Below are 15,187 nucleotides of genomic sequence, written 5' to 3' on the forward strand. Positions count from 1 at the left end.
CTGGTGGAGCTAGAGTCACCAATTTTGACAGTGTGTGTTCCATCAGTGAGCCAAATGACTACCCATTTAGTAATGCAATGATTAATCCTTATCTGGGAGAGTTTCTCAATTATGTCAGAGTGGGGAATTGTGTCTTAAAGCCTTGGCAAGGTCGAGAGAGGCTGTGTGCACTGTCTTACCTTTGTCCATGGCTTTGGTGACATTCTCAAAGAAGTCTACCACATTCAAAAAGCATGATCTACCCTTAATGAAGCCAAACTGGGTTGGGTAAAGTGTTTGGAGGTTGCCTCTGTCCTGGTTATTAAGGTCCGTGACAATTCTTTCCTTGGCCTTGCAGATGAAGCTCGTTAGACTTACGGGTCCATAGTTCCCAGACTCAGTTGATGGCGCCCGTTTGTGCAGGGGGATTACTGTTGCTGTTCTCCATTCTGCGGGAACATAGCCAGTTCTCAAGCTATGGATTAAACAGAACCCTAAGTGGGTCCACTAGGTCTCATTTTAGATTGTTTAATAAACAACTTGAGATATTATCTGGTCCCGGCTGTGTTTTTGGCTTTGGCAAGCACAAAGATGACCTGTTCTCTAGAGAGATACTAGTCAGAGGACTGGTGTCAGGTATGCTTTGGGATATGGTAGGTGGGAAAAAGGGGGTGACATTTGCATTAAATCTGTCAATTAGCAGGTTGGCAATATTTTCCAGTGTAGTATGAGTGATCCCACCTACAAACAATTCAGCACATAGCTGGGCATTCCTTTTAGACTTCAGACATAGTTAAAGAATGCTTATGATTATCCTTGGCTAAGGATGCAATTTTACTTTCGTAATTTGCTTTAGAAGACTTTACAAGACTTCCGATTTTTTTGTTTAGGCTTAGGAGGGAACTCTGCCTCTGCAGATTGCTATCTCTCTTGCTTTTGGACGATAGTTTCTTCCACTTGTCATATAATCTGTTTATACTTAAAATCTACCTTGGTGGCTTGATTTTACTGGAAGACCTGGTTTTGATCTGGTCAGGTACAGCAGCGTTTACGCAGTCGCTTAAGTGCTTGTACAAGGCATTTGCATGGACTTCTGCATAGTGATCATTGATGTCTGAGATTGCGGGTGGTATGAAGCTTTTTGTACGATCACTTAGCAGGCTGTAGTTAGCTTTGGTAAATTTTTTTTTAAATAATTTTTGTTCCTGTGAGGGTGTCAGTTCCAGCAGTTACTTCAAACGAGACCGATATGTGGTCTGACCTAACCAGGGAGAGCATCACACATGGTGAAGTACAGTGACCCCCCTCCCATGCTGGTGAGTACTATGTCCAGAACATTAGAGCCCCTAATGGGAGTGCAGACTATCTGTTCCACAGCATTTGTGTTAACGTCCAGGAACCTCTGGGCAAGTGTGACTACGGTGTTGGGATGTATGACGAGGGACTCAAGTAAATCGAGGTAGGTGGTGTGCTTATCCTGGTTCATGGTGGGGAATCTATAGCCAGCAATGATGTGGCATGGTACTTTCCCAATCGTTAACTGGCCATGGACTAGTTCAAGAGTCATGCTATTTGACCAGTCGCAAATTGCATTTGTTTTGAATGACGATGGATACACCTCCACCTTTGATTCCTTCACACTCATTTTGAGGTCTGAACGTATGGAAGGCATTGCAGCCTTGCACAGCTGGGGTGCTCTCAGTGGCATTGAACAGTGTCTTGGTAACTGCACAGACATCAGGATCCTCCAGTCTGCAACTGTTCTGGCTAGTTGTAAGGATATTGTCTGTGTTTCCTTCAAGCATAAAGCCAAAGAGAAATTAGGTTGGACACCTCTTGCTAGCTGCCACAGCAACCTTTTTGAAAAGATCACCCTGAGCTACAACCAGTCTGTCTGCAACTGAGACTGTTCTGACTGCTTATTAGGAAGCTGTGGGCATTTCCTTGCAGCTTAAAGTTAAACAGAAATAAGGTTCATCCTCCTCATCATCTGCTACAGTGACCCTACTAAAAGTCCATCCTGATCTATAGACAATCTACATTACTCAACAGTCTACTGCTGTGACTGCTCTTGCTGATAATTAGGAAAAGTACAGTTTTGTACCTACCATAAATGTAGATGTTCGAGGATCCACATTGCTGCAGTCCTAACTATTGGGTAGTCCGCTGTCCAGTCGGCCCGATACAAAGTATAGTATATTGTGGCGTCAGGGGCGCCTTAGACGACTGCCAGCACGTGGGTACTAAATTAATGCCATGACCCGTCATACATCCTCCTTTTCTTGCCCCAGATGTCAGAAGACCCTAAAAGACAAGGCCCAATATTCCTGCACCAAAAATATGTACAATATATACAAAATTATCAGCATATAACCTCACCTACACAACCACCCCTAAACACAGAGGGAAGGACAGCAATGTGGATCCTCGAACATCTACATTTATGGTAGGTACAAAACTGTACTATGTTCTTCATTCCACATTGCTGCAGTCCTAACTATTGGGTAGAATCCCAAAGCAGAGGTAAGGGAGGCTGGCAAATCATAAAGAAGCAGGAGCTGACAACATGCCTTGCAAAATAGCTGTGGCAAAACCAGCCCTAGACTTAGAGTAGAGAGGAAGGTGATAATGCTTAGAGAAAGTATGCACTGAACTCCAAGTAGCTGCCTCCAAAATATCCTTAGTTGCCACCCCCTTAGAATGTTGCTGAGTGGGTGTAGCCCTAGTGGAATGAGGCCTAATCCCAGCTGGAATCTCCTTGCCATGATGGGAATAACAAAATGCAATGCAAAACCCAATCCACCTAGAAATAGTTTGTTTTGACACAGGCTTACTCAAAGCAAAGAAACAAACAACTCCTGAGACTGCCTAAAATCCTTAGTCCTGCTTAAATAATAACGCAATTGCCTGTGTACATCTAAAGTGTGCAAAATCTTTTCCCCTTTTTTTTGGGTCTCTAAAAAAAAAAAGGCAAATGAATAGTTTGGTTTAAAGCCACACTAGAAACCACCTTAGGCATAAAGGAAGGATTAGTACGCATGATACCTATCCTTTATGGAAAATCAAAAAGGCTCTACTGCCATAAGGGCCTGCAACTCAGACACCCTTCTTGCAGAAGTAATAGCCAGCAGAAAAGCAGTCTTCCATGACAAATATTTCAATTCAGCAGTAGCCAAAGCTCAAAAGGTTGTAGAGTAAGTTTTTCCAACACAAAATTGAGATCCCAAGCAGGAGTAGGAGCTCTTATATTCTTTGCCCCTCTAAGAAACTGCTTGAACAAAGGATGCGAAAACAATGGTGGGTCACAATCATAGTGAGCTGAAATTGCTGCAGCATGAATCTTAATGGAAGAGAAGGACAAACCTTTGTCCAATAACTCAGTAAGATATTGAAGAGCCACACTCAAATTAGGCTCAGAAATTTCCAAATTCTTTGCTGTACCCTAAAATAAAAATCTCTTCCATTTTCTGCGATTTTCACTTTCCTTGTACTAGGTCTTCTAGCTTCCATAATCACATTTAAAACTTGTTGAGGAAGTTGAGACCTGCTGTGTTTCAACACAGAATATGCCAGGCTGTTAGATGAAGAGAGTGAAGCTTGACATTGAGCAGATGACCGTCCTTCTGAGATAACAGATGTGGAATCAAAGGTAAAGGCCATGGAGGCTTCCTTACAGACTCCTTAGTAGTGGGTACCAGTGTTGCCGAGGCCAATCTGGAGCTATTAAAATCATCCTTGGCTTGTCTTGTCTGACCTTTAAGAGCACCTTTGGAAGAAGAGGCAGAGGTGGAAAGGCATACACATGAAGATTTTTCCAACTGAAAGAAAGAGCATCCACTTTCCAGCTGTGTGATGAAACCCCTTTGTGCAAAACTTTGGCAGCTGGTGGTTTAGTGGAGAAGCGAACAGATCTATGTCTGAGTGGAGTCCCCATGACACTGTCAATTTCTGAAATACATGAAGATCCAGTTTCCAGGGGATCCATGATTTGTCTGCTTAACACATCTGCTAAGGAGTTCTGTGCTGAAACCTTGCCTGAAGAGTTAGTTGCAAGCTCCTGGCCATAAAATCATTGCTTGCCTGCATAGAGGATAAGAATGTGTTCCCCTTGTTTGTTGATGTACCACATGACAGTTGTGTTGTCTGTTAGAATCAACACCTGCCCTGGAAGAAGTAACTCCTTGAAAGCCATTAATGCAAACTGGACTGCTAACATCTCCTTCATGTTGATATGTAGATGCTGTAGTCTGGCAGGCCACTTGTCTTGTATCCACTTTCCATTTAGATGAGCTCCCCAAGCAATGTCCGAGGCATCTGTCGTTAAAATCTGACTGCGCCGGGTCACAGAGAGTCCCTTGTTTAGGTGACATTCCTGAGCCCACCACAAAAATTCTTTGAAGGCAAGGTATTATTTGAATGACAGTGTCCAAATCCTAGCAGTGCTGTGTCCATACATTTTTGAGATACCATTGCAGCTTCCTCATATGCAGTTTGGCATTGGGAAGCACCAAATACAGATGCCATGAACCCTAAGGCTTGAAGGACTGTCCTTGGAGTCAGCCGGGACTGATGAGATAGTTGATGGAAGTAAAGGGATAGACTCTTTTGTTTGTCCGGGGCTAAAAAGGCCAGCTGCGATGCTGTATCCAGTCTCACACCCAGAAAGCACATGTCTTGAGAGGGTACTAGACTGGACTTTATTTCATTCACAGAATACCCTAGGCATCTTAGCACTGCTATAACATATTCCAGATGCTGTAGAAGGTCTTCCTTTTCTTGAGCCAGAATCAGGCAGTCGTCCAAGTAAGGATAGATTTGAATTCCTTTTTAGCTGAGTAAGCTATCACTGGAGCCAGAACCTTTGTGAATACTCGGCAATGCAGAGAACTGATAATGAGAATTTCCAGCTTGAGCACGCAGATCCTGCAACTTAGTCTTATAGGCACATGAAGGTAAGCTTCCTTGAGATCTAAAGTTACCATCCAGTGATCTTTGCCCAGCAGAGGTAAAAGCTGTTGTAACGTCAACATCTTGAACTTGGGAATGTCCAGATAAGTGTTGAGGATAGATAAATCCAAAATTGGTCTCCACGTGTTCCCTTTCTTTGGTACTAGAAACGGCGAAGAATAAAATCCTAGGCCCCTTTCTGATACAGGGACTGGCTGAATGGCCCCTATTTGGAGTAACAGAAATTTGCTTTGTGACCTCTTTTTTTTGGAGAGAGGAGAAGTCTGGCATGCTGAAAAAGGGCAATGTATGGAAATAAAACCTGTAACCGTGGTGAATGATATCCAACACCCATCTGTCTTGAGTAATTAAATCCCAATTTTCTTTGAAAAGAGACAGTCTTCCTCCCAAAGGAGCTGCTAGAGAAATTACTGGCAGCTGGAAAAGGCAGGTCATTGGGTCTGTTTACTGAAAGGACTGGACCCTGCCTCACCAGAAGTCTGAGCAGGTGAACTCCCTGTTCTAGGCCTAAAGAACCTTGAGCTCTGCCCCTACGTCTAGTAGACCTACCCCTAGACTGGGAATCATAAGCAGGATATGTCCATCCCTTAGTAGGCCAATTTCTACTAAACTTCGGGCTGCACCTGCAAAAATCCTTAACAGTTTGCATAGACTGCTTTTTGTCCTCCATTTTCTTTAAAACTGCTTCCACAGGCGAACCAAACAACACATCAGACTGTAAAGGAGCATCCAAAATCCTTGTCTTAACATGCTCAGCTAAATTCTGATCCCTCAACCAGGCATGCCTGCGAAGAACAGAACTAGTGGCAGCCACCCTCGGAGGCCTGTACAGCATCAAAACCACATTGCAAAGAATGCTTACCCACTTGTTCAGACACATGAACTAAATCCAGCAACTCTTTACACTCAATACCTTCCGCCAAAGCATCCACCTTAGATTTCAATTGTGAAAGGAGATAATTTTGATATTTTAGCATGTGAAACTGACAATTCAACGCCCTCATGGCTAAAGTGGAAGAAGTATACACTTTCTTTCCCCATCTATCCAAAGCCCTTGCCTCTTTATCAGTGGGAACAGGGTTTTTAACAACAGAGGCCTTAACACCTTTAGGTCCCTGAGAAACAGTTTCGGGTCTGCCCTAGGACTCTTAAAAGATACTTATGAGCTTCAGGCACCCTATAGTACCTATCAGGTTTAACAGGAGCAGGAGGCAAAGAATCAGGGTTCAGGGAAGCCTCTGCAAAACATCTTCCACCACATTCAACACAGGAGGTATAGCTAAGGCCTATGCTGGGGTAAAACAAGAATTCCCTAAGCCTTTTCCTGGAATCAGAATAATCTTGGCCTTCCCATTTAAAGTGCTCCTCATGGAATGCAGAGTCTCTGAAAATGAGAAATCCTCAGGAGGAGAAGCTGTAGGAGTGGAATCATCCACATCAGAATCAGAATAAGGAGGATACTCCTGCAAGTCTTCCAGAAGACTCAGAAGCCTCTGAACACTGTTCAAAACTCTCAAACTCAGGTTCCACCCTAGGCCTCTTATCAGGAGGGGCATAGAACCTCTAATCATAGTAATCAAATCTTCTGCCATTTTAAGCATATGTTTCTTAGGCACAGAACCTGAAGTGCTAGGAGAAGCCCCCACTGAAGCTAAACTTGGCCTACCTCTCAAAGAAGGTTTGGAAACAGAAGGAGAGGCTCTAACTACCTTGGGAAGAGAGGGAAGAACAGTTACCTGAGAAGCCCCTCAGCCTGGCCTACCTCCTGAGAAGGCACATTCTGTAACAGTAAAGTCTCTGCCTGAGACTCCAAAGAAACTCCTGGCAAAACCTCTGGCTCCACTGACTGTTTTCTAAAAGACCGACGTCCGGACTGCCGGTTCATCAACCCTAGGCTTCGCTGTTTGTCCTTGCGCTTTTGCATCCGACGGCATTTTATAATTGCAACGCTTTCCAAACACTAACCTGGCACAGTCTAACCTTCTCTTAATAGTGCGTTTGTTAAATCTAGCACAAGAGCGGCATCCAACAACGTCAGGCCCTAAACAAGGTATACACAAGGTATGGTAATCCCTATGAGGTATCTGTTTCCCACAAGAAATACAGTTATTCACTTTTTCTGACATCCGTTAAATACTGAGGCAAGAAAAACCAAAATGTTCCCAAACGGGTACTAGCCAACTTTGATTCGGTCTGAAACTCCGACTTCAGAAAATTTCAGAACGCCAACCTGCACTCGCAAAACTGCTTCTGCATCGGACCATGCGCAAAAAAGACTGAGGATAGACGTCAGCGATTAAGTACCCTGACGATTGACGCCAGTTCATCGCGCCTGACCGACGCCAGCCACATACTTCTTGGTCGACTGGACAGCGGACTACCCAATAGTTAGGACTGCAGCAATGTGGAATGAAGAACATCCATAAGAGTCTAATTCTGGCTTAAAAATCACACAAAAATAAGGTTAAGCTCCTTTTGCTGGCTGCTACTGTGACCCTACTGTAAAGACTGCCCTGAGCTCTATATTACTTAACAGTCTTCAACTCTGACTCTTCTGCCTGGTTAATAGGTTAGCCTAAGAAGGCTCTCTCTATATATTGGTCAACAATTCACATATAAAAAGGTGAACAAAGACTTTGGTTCATATTGATAGTATAAAGCATATACGGCATCTTCTTTTATTGCTGAAAGTTTTCACTAAGACGCCCATTTTACAGTTTTTCAGGGACTAGGTGACATAAAACATCTAAGTTTATCTATGCAGGAAGTTCTGCTGTAAGGAAGACCAAAGCTAAAGCAATCAGCCTAAATGCTTGAGTGTTCCTGTTCTTTTTTCACACCTTGCATGCACTCTTACTCAGTCTCAGATTTCAGGGTGATACCAGCACTGTCTAAATGATGCTGGATTTCAGTGCCCCACTGTTTTTGACTTGTTTTTATCACACTGCAAGCAGTGTGAGTGGTTGCAATGACAAAACATCCTGTATGATCATAGGTCACGATTCAGCTCCTGCCTTCCATTATTTCCTCTCCTAATTATACCTATAAACACAAATCCATTCCATGCCAGTTTCTTATGCTTCCCCTCTCCACAAGGTTAGGGCTGCTTTGGTAAGTGCTGCAGAGGTGAACTACACATTTATGGTCAGATTCTCTCTCTGTATTTAATGAATATGTGCAATTGCATTACTGTAATGGTGAAACCTCTGTCTTAACCTTACAGTTGCTAATGTCTGTTAAGGTTTAGCCTCGCTAAAAAGGAATGTGCAGTATGTTCAATTAATCAGATATAAACACTTGCTTGAATTTAGGCTTCTGGTTGACAACTTTTTTTTTCTAAAATGAAACGTGCAAATTGTTGAATTCAAAATGTATGTAACCATTTTTCAAATAGACTTCTACCTGAGGAGTTCTGTTTTCCAAAATGGGAATGTGCAATACTTTTTCAACTGTGTATATTCATTTTAATATGGGCTTCGAACCAATTAATTATTGCATCTCATGACTAAAAAGTAGGAGGCTTCTGGTATGGCAGTAGATGAATGAGCAACTAAAACTAATGCTTCTGATTGGGAGACTAATAGAAGTATTAAAAACCAGCATGTTTGCTTAAGCTGATACTCAGCTGATGCCAGAAAGATGCTTATGACTTCTAGGAAACTGATTCAGAGAAAAAAACTGAAACAAGAAGGAAAAAAGAGCGAAGTGTTTCTGCATACAATAAGGAAAGAGAAGGCAATGTGAAGGAATGTCGGGAAAAAAGGCAGACAATGGCTAAAGGAGAGATGCCATCTACTAAGTTAGAAAAAAATGATCAAATGTGTAGAGAGATTTCTGAAATAAGCGAAACACTGATTATATCGCTATAAATACTAAGAAAATTCAAGAAGTGGAGGATACCTTGACTAGACTAGACACTCAGATGAACTCTAATTGAATACGTTTTATTTAGTACTTTAAAATGGAGTAGAAGAAAAAAAACAACACAAAAGAAATACGATGAATTAAATAAGAAGTTAAAAAATGGAAGAAAGGTCTTGTGAAACCTGAGGCTTATGGTAATGCCAGAACTAGCAGAAGAAAAAGACTGCAAAGAATTCATGAGGAATTCCATAAGAATGTGGTCTGGACTTTTCTTGTAGGGCATAAAAATTGAAAGGGCTTATACAATGATATACTACATGCAGGATCAAGGAAAAAAACTGGGACCAGTTTTACACCAATTGCAATCATAGTAGCTCAAGTATTACCATATACTTTCAAAATTGTGGAAAAGAGGAACTATACTGAAAGTTGGTGATGAAAGGGTCTTTGTGGACAATGAGCACTGTTCAGAGTAACTGTGCTTATGCGTAATGGGGATTTGTGCTGACATGACATGATTCATAGTGGTTGCCTGTACTTAGACACAGTTTAGACAGGATAAGAAGAACTTATGCAAATGGCACTATATTTATATGTAAATGAGGAATGTCTAAAAATTTCAGTGACAAAATGATCTAAATGAAGTGCTTTCCTACTTGTTTGTTATTCAGTCACTTTTTATGCGTATCTGCGCGGTGCACACGCATACTTTGTAAAAGGCAAAGTTGTGTCTTTTTTATCTACTTTGCAATTGGCAACGATGGTACTTTTGGCTGCCAGCCTGGCTATTTGTCTTTCTGAGCTGCTCATTTCGGCTGCAGCAAAAACTCAGCGGCATCTACTGACCAAGACAACGCAGTTATAGACTAAGATCAACTCATTATAACTTTGATGATCAAGAAACTCTTGACTGATTCAGACTACACAAGGATGTTGTAAGGGCTTTAGTGAGCTTGTATGATACACAGAGGAGAACAGTTGGGATGCGTGGTCTGTAACACTAGGGTACATGTAGCCCTCACTGTATTTGCCACAGGGACCTTCAGGAGTAAAACTGGGGATACACTGGATATCTCACAGGCTTCTCCCTACAAATTACTTCAGCAATTCCTCAGCATAGTCTTCACATGTGTGAATCACTATATTTATCTACCAGTGTCACCTCAAGACCAAGCCAGAACCATGAGTGATTCTACAGGATGGCACATTTTTCAGAGGTGCTTGGTGCAAAAGGCTGCACCCATGTTGCCATTAAGGCACAATGTAGATGATGTGAGAAGCAGCACCAGAACAGGAAGGGTTACTATTCAATCAACTGCCAGGTAGTTTGTGATGCAAGGGGGTGCATCACCCACCTGTTGGTCCAGCATCCTGGTAGTGCCCATAATTCTCATATCTGGCAAGTAAGCTCACTCTGCCACCTCATTCTGCATTGTAGGACACCCCACATTCACCTTGTTATTAAGAGCAAACTTTTTCTTTCAGGTATAGTAACTTCTGTAGATATAATTTGGTAAATGCTTTTCTTATTACAAAAGTCCCCTTCTTTTGTTAAGTCTCCCCTCCATTTTATTTGCCTTTGCAGGTAATGTAGGCTATACATTCAAGCCATGGTTGATGACACCAGTCTGTAACCCTAGGGGAGCCAGTGAGTAACACTTCAATACCATCCTGTCCCAGACACTGGATTATCACTGAGCAAATGTTTTGTCTGTTTAAATACAGTTTCTGTTGCCTGTAAGAGTATGGGGCGTCCTTCTGTATGACCACATTACTACATGCAGGATGTTTACCGCATGCTGCGTTCTGCACAACATAGTTATGTGTTGGCATGGCATTCCACTGCCCCAAGATGGCAGTGTAGCTCCTGCTGCTATTCCTTCAACCAGTGATAGCGATGGCAGATAGCCAATAGCAGTAACAAGGGACCCCATTTGTTGAACTCATGCACAGTACATGTCTGATCAGGCAAAGAGGTGGACACCAGTTCACCATCATGGGCAATGGCATTAAGGTAGTGGTACCTTTACTTTAATATCACAGATCAAACTTGATGCATGCAGTGTTACCTGTGAGCTATGCTGAGTGGTTAATTATATAAAGGCATTTTTGTTTGTTTTTTATGCTGACTTCATTGATTGCTGTATTTGTTTTGCTTTTCACAGCTCCACTCTGGTGCCAAACTGAAAACTGTTACCTATATGGTTATTGGTAAAAGGTATAAGGACAAGTGTGATAACTCATAAGTGTAAAGTTAATCAAAAGTCTTGTAGCAGACTTTGATCACGACCGTTTATCACCTGTCAGATTTTGGGATGCATTGAAAGTAAAGACGTAATGAATGCATACCTTTGAATGTGCTGGAAAAATTGTCATGTGAAGTGTTATCCATTGATTTACTGCATTCCTTCAGGTGGTGCTGCACATTAGATTAAGTTGTTCTTTCATCAACAACCATTTCTGTGTCTCCTCAGAACTATTAAGAAGTTATAATTTGTGCAGTCCTGAAGGTGAAGTGATAATAATACTAGTTTCACTGGCAGGAGTTATGCTAGTATCAAATGCATGGGTTTAGCTGTACATCCCTAATTTCATTACCCCTATAATTGTAAACAGAACAGCATTTGAATTAACATTTTGCATAACCAAAAGATTTCACCCACCAACAAAAATTGTGAATTTTTCATATTATGCAAGGTGACATCAGACTTTTACACACGCAATAAGTAGTTGTGCATTTCAATCCTTGCCTGTGGGTTCTCTGTGTGTTTTTCTAATGCAACCACACATCCAATGTGTCATACACGTCCCCGAATGAGACAGTGTTGGTCATAGTTCTAGTGATCGTGAGCAAGTGCTGGCATGAGAGCTTGAGGCGGAGTTTCTGCAACGCCATGACATTCTACATAAAGGTTAACTTCTCGACAATGAGTTGACAGTGTTGTGGGAACAAGACCACTACTTAAAACTGTCTTGTGTTAATCAAGGCTGACAAGTCCTGCCTACTTTCATTTTTATTAGGTCACCTGTAGTGGTTGTAGCACTACCTTGACAATCATATGTTTTGCAGCCTACTTGGTCCCAGTGTGTGTGGACAATTCCCCCAATCTATGCTGAGATTTGTTTTCTATTTGAGTATCGTAAGTCTTCACCAGTGTGCATATGAAGGCTACCAAACTGCGCACTAGGCTAATCATGGTATTGTCTCTGGCCTCCACGAAGTCTATGTACTGATGAAATTTTCATATATACCTTGTAGTACTTACCATTTCTACCCGACTCTCTGTGGTAGTGGAATGAACCTGAGCAATGTAAAACCACATCTGCTGATAGGCATCAAGGGCATTATGCGCCTCCAGAGCTAAAGGAGACATACGTCTTTTCCCAGCACCAGATTCCATGGGTGTCAAAGCAGGTACTGCTAACTCTGAAATGGTAGTGTCTTCCTGAATGTGATCTTGTGGAACACAACACACTGGTGTTGAATAACATGGTGTGTGTGTGTGTCCCTTCAGGTTGTAAGGTTATGTCATCACTGGGTTGGTTGCATGAGCTTGTGCCACTATTTACGGAGTTAAGTTATGTATTTGGGAGTTGGGGGATCCTGGCAGTACACTTTACAACAGTATGCCACTGGCCTTAGGTTATGTCATGAATATGAGTTATGTCATTTTCAACAATGACTGTACTATCAACTTCAGTTTAATGTGCTGTTACACTGGACATGTTTGGGTACTGAGATGAGCCAGTAAAAAAGAAAATTATTATCCTTTACCAATGACAAACTATAAACACAAGATGCAGCCACTTACCATGCATACACTGTGAACTTTCTTGCATGCCCAATGTAGATAGGGCACCTAAACAGGAAAGATGCAACTGGTTATATGCCTGCATGAATTACTGCTACTATCTATGCAGTAACCTTCCAGAATGACACACTGTGGCTAGTGCAGTGGTCTGAAAGTACAAGTGTCCACACCTGCCTTGATGATTCCCGTGGCAAATTCATCTTCATCATACGCATTAACCCTTATGGATAAGAAATACTCTTAATTTGGTGTTAATAGGCGGATTGTGGAAGGGCCTCAACCGTACTGCTGTGAGCAACCGGATTCTTCCTATCTCTTTTCTTGCACTTCCCACTAGGTTATGTGTTCTTTTTCTACATTGTCCCAATGTGCAGTTCCTTCCAATAGCATTCATGTCTGCCACTACTCGATTCCATGCCTTAACTTTCTCTGTCAATTTGGACCTCCTTTCTCAAACAGATGTTACCCATATGTACTGAGAGCAACATTAGAATTTGACTTTTCTCAGGTGTGAAAATGTCTCTATGGTGGCTCAATCCCTTATTTTGTAGCATGTCATAACTTCGAATCATTAATATATGGTCAAAGTTACATATGACTCACTTAGGGCAACCACACAGATACACGTTTAGACAGATATTGCTAAAGTGTAATATAAGTCATCTACTATGACTATTTTAAGCAAATATTATATATACGTACATATATGGATATATATATATATATATATATATATATATATATATATATATATATATATATATATATATATATATACACACATACACACACACACACACACACACACACATATATATATATATATATATACACACACATGCATCTATATCTATCTATACATATATAAATACTAATGTATACATATATAAATACAAATTTTATATATATATATATATATATATATATATATATATATATAGTGGTTTTGGCCCAGAATTTGTAGTTATTGGCCGTTTGGGCAGTCTTCCATCTCCCTCAACTTTCTGATTTGAAGGCTTGCATTTGCACTTGTTTCTGTCCTGTAACTCCTGGGCCCATCTCATTTGCTCACTCAAAAAAAAAAATAAATAAATAAATAAATAAATTATCTGCTTTTACTGTATTTGTGTTTCTTCCTACCTTATTTTGCTTTTGCGTCATCTTAAAAGTACTCAATTGTCTTTATTACTGCTTGGTGTAACTCATTCTAAGCCTTTTAGTTTAAGCACTTGGGCTTCAGACCAGTTGTTTTACATTAGGAAGGTTTGTGGTCTGCAATGTGGTGGCAGGGCAGGTAGCTTACATCCTTCTAAGTTGGGAATTGCTGATTGAGGGCTCAGTGTCTGTTATTCTAAAAGTGTATTAATTCTGTTTTACGCACTTGGGCTTCAGGCCAGTTATTTTACATTAAAAGGGTTCGTGGTCTGCACTCTTGTGGGAGGAGAGGCTGGACTCTGCCCTTCTAGCTGGGAATTTCTGGTTAAAGGCTTATAGTGCCTGCATATCTAAACTGCTTCTTACTGAAATTGGTACACCTTGTTTGCTGTAGCATAGACTAGATCCAGGCCTGCTGAATCTAGCTTTGTTTGTATAACTTGAGCACTAATCCAGGAATTCTTTAAAGTTTTCAATTGTGTTTATTACTGCTTGGTAGTAACTTGATTAAAGTGTAGCTATCATTCTAAGTCTTTTGGATTAAGCACTTGGGCTTCAGACCAGTTGTTTTACATTAGGAAGGTTTGTGGCCTGCACTGTGGTGGCAGGACAGGTAGCTTACATCCTTCTAAGTTGGGAACTGCTGATTGAGGGCTCAGTGTCTGTTATTCTAAAAGTGTATTAATTCTGGTTTAAACACTTGGGCTTCAGGCCAGTTGTTTTACATTAAGAAGGTTTGTGGTCTGCACTGTAGTGGCAGAACAGGTAGCTTACATCCTTCTAAGTTGAGAAATGCTGATTGAGGGCTCAGTGTCTGTTATTCTAAAAGTGTATTAGTTCTGGTTTAGGCACTTGGGCTTCAGGCCAGTTATTTTACATTAAGAAGGTTCGTGGTCTGCACTCTTGTGGGAGGAGAGGCTGGACTCTGCCCTTCTGAGCTGGGAATTTCTGGTTAAAGGCTTATAGTGCCTGCATATTTAAACTGTTTTTTACTGAAATTGGTACACCTGGTTTGCTGTAGCATAGACTAGATCCAGGCCTGCTGAATCTAGCTTTATTTGTATGCTTGTTTGCTTGTTATTTCCCTGAAATGCTAATTCCACCTAAAACGCGGCTTTTCAGCGCTTCTGTGGATGCCTAGTGATATCTGCATTGCTTACTGCACTTATTTCCTTCTTTCACTTGAAAGAAAGTTACTGCTTGTCATTTTTGCATTTAAGTTACCTATAACACATTGCATTTAAGTTACCCGGCATTTGCTCACTAAAGCAATTATATAAGTCAGCACTACAATATTAAAAGCACTACACCCTCACAAACTCCCCTTGAGTACCTTGTTCCCCATTGGCCCTTTTTTTCAATTATAAAGGAATTCCCAATACTATTCTAGCATGTCCAAAGGTCAGTTG

This window comes from Protopterus annectens, chromosome 1.part0, assembly GCF_019279795.1.
Source record: "Protopterus annectens isolate FY-2018-M chromosome 1.part0, PAN1.0, whole genome shotgun sequence".
Lineage (NCBI taxonomy): Eukaryota > Metazoa > Chordata > Ceratodontiformes > Protopteridae > Protopterus > Protopterus annectens.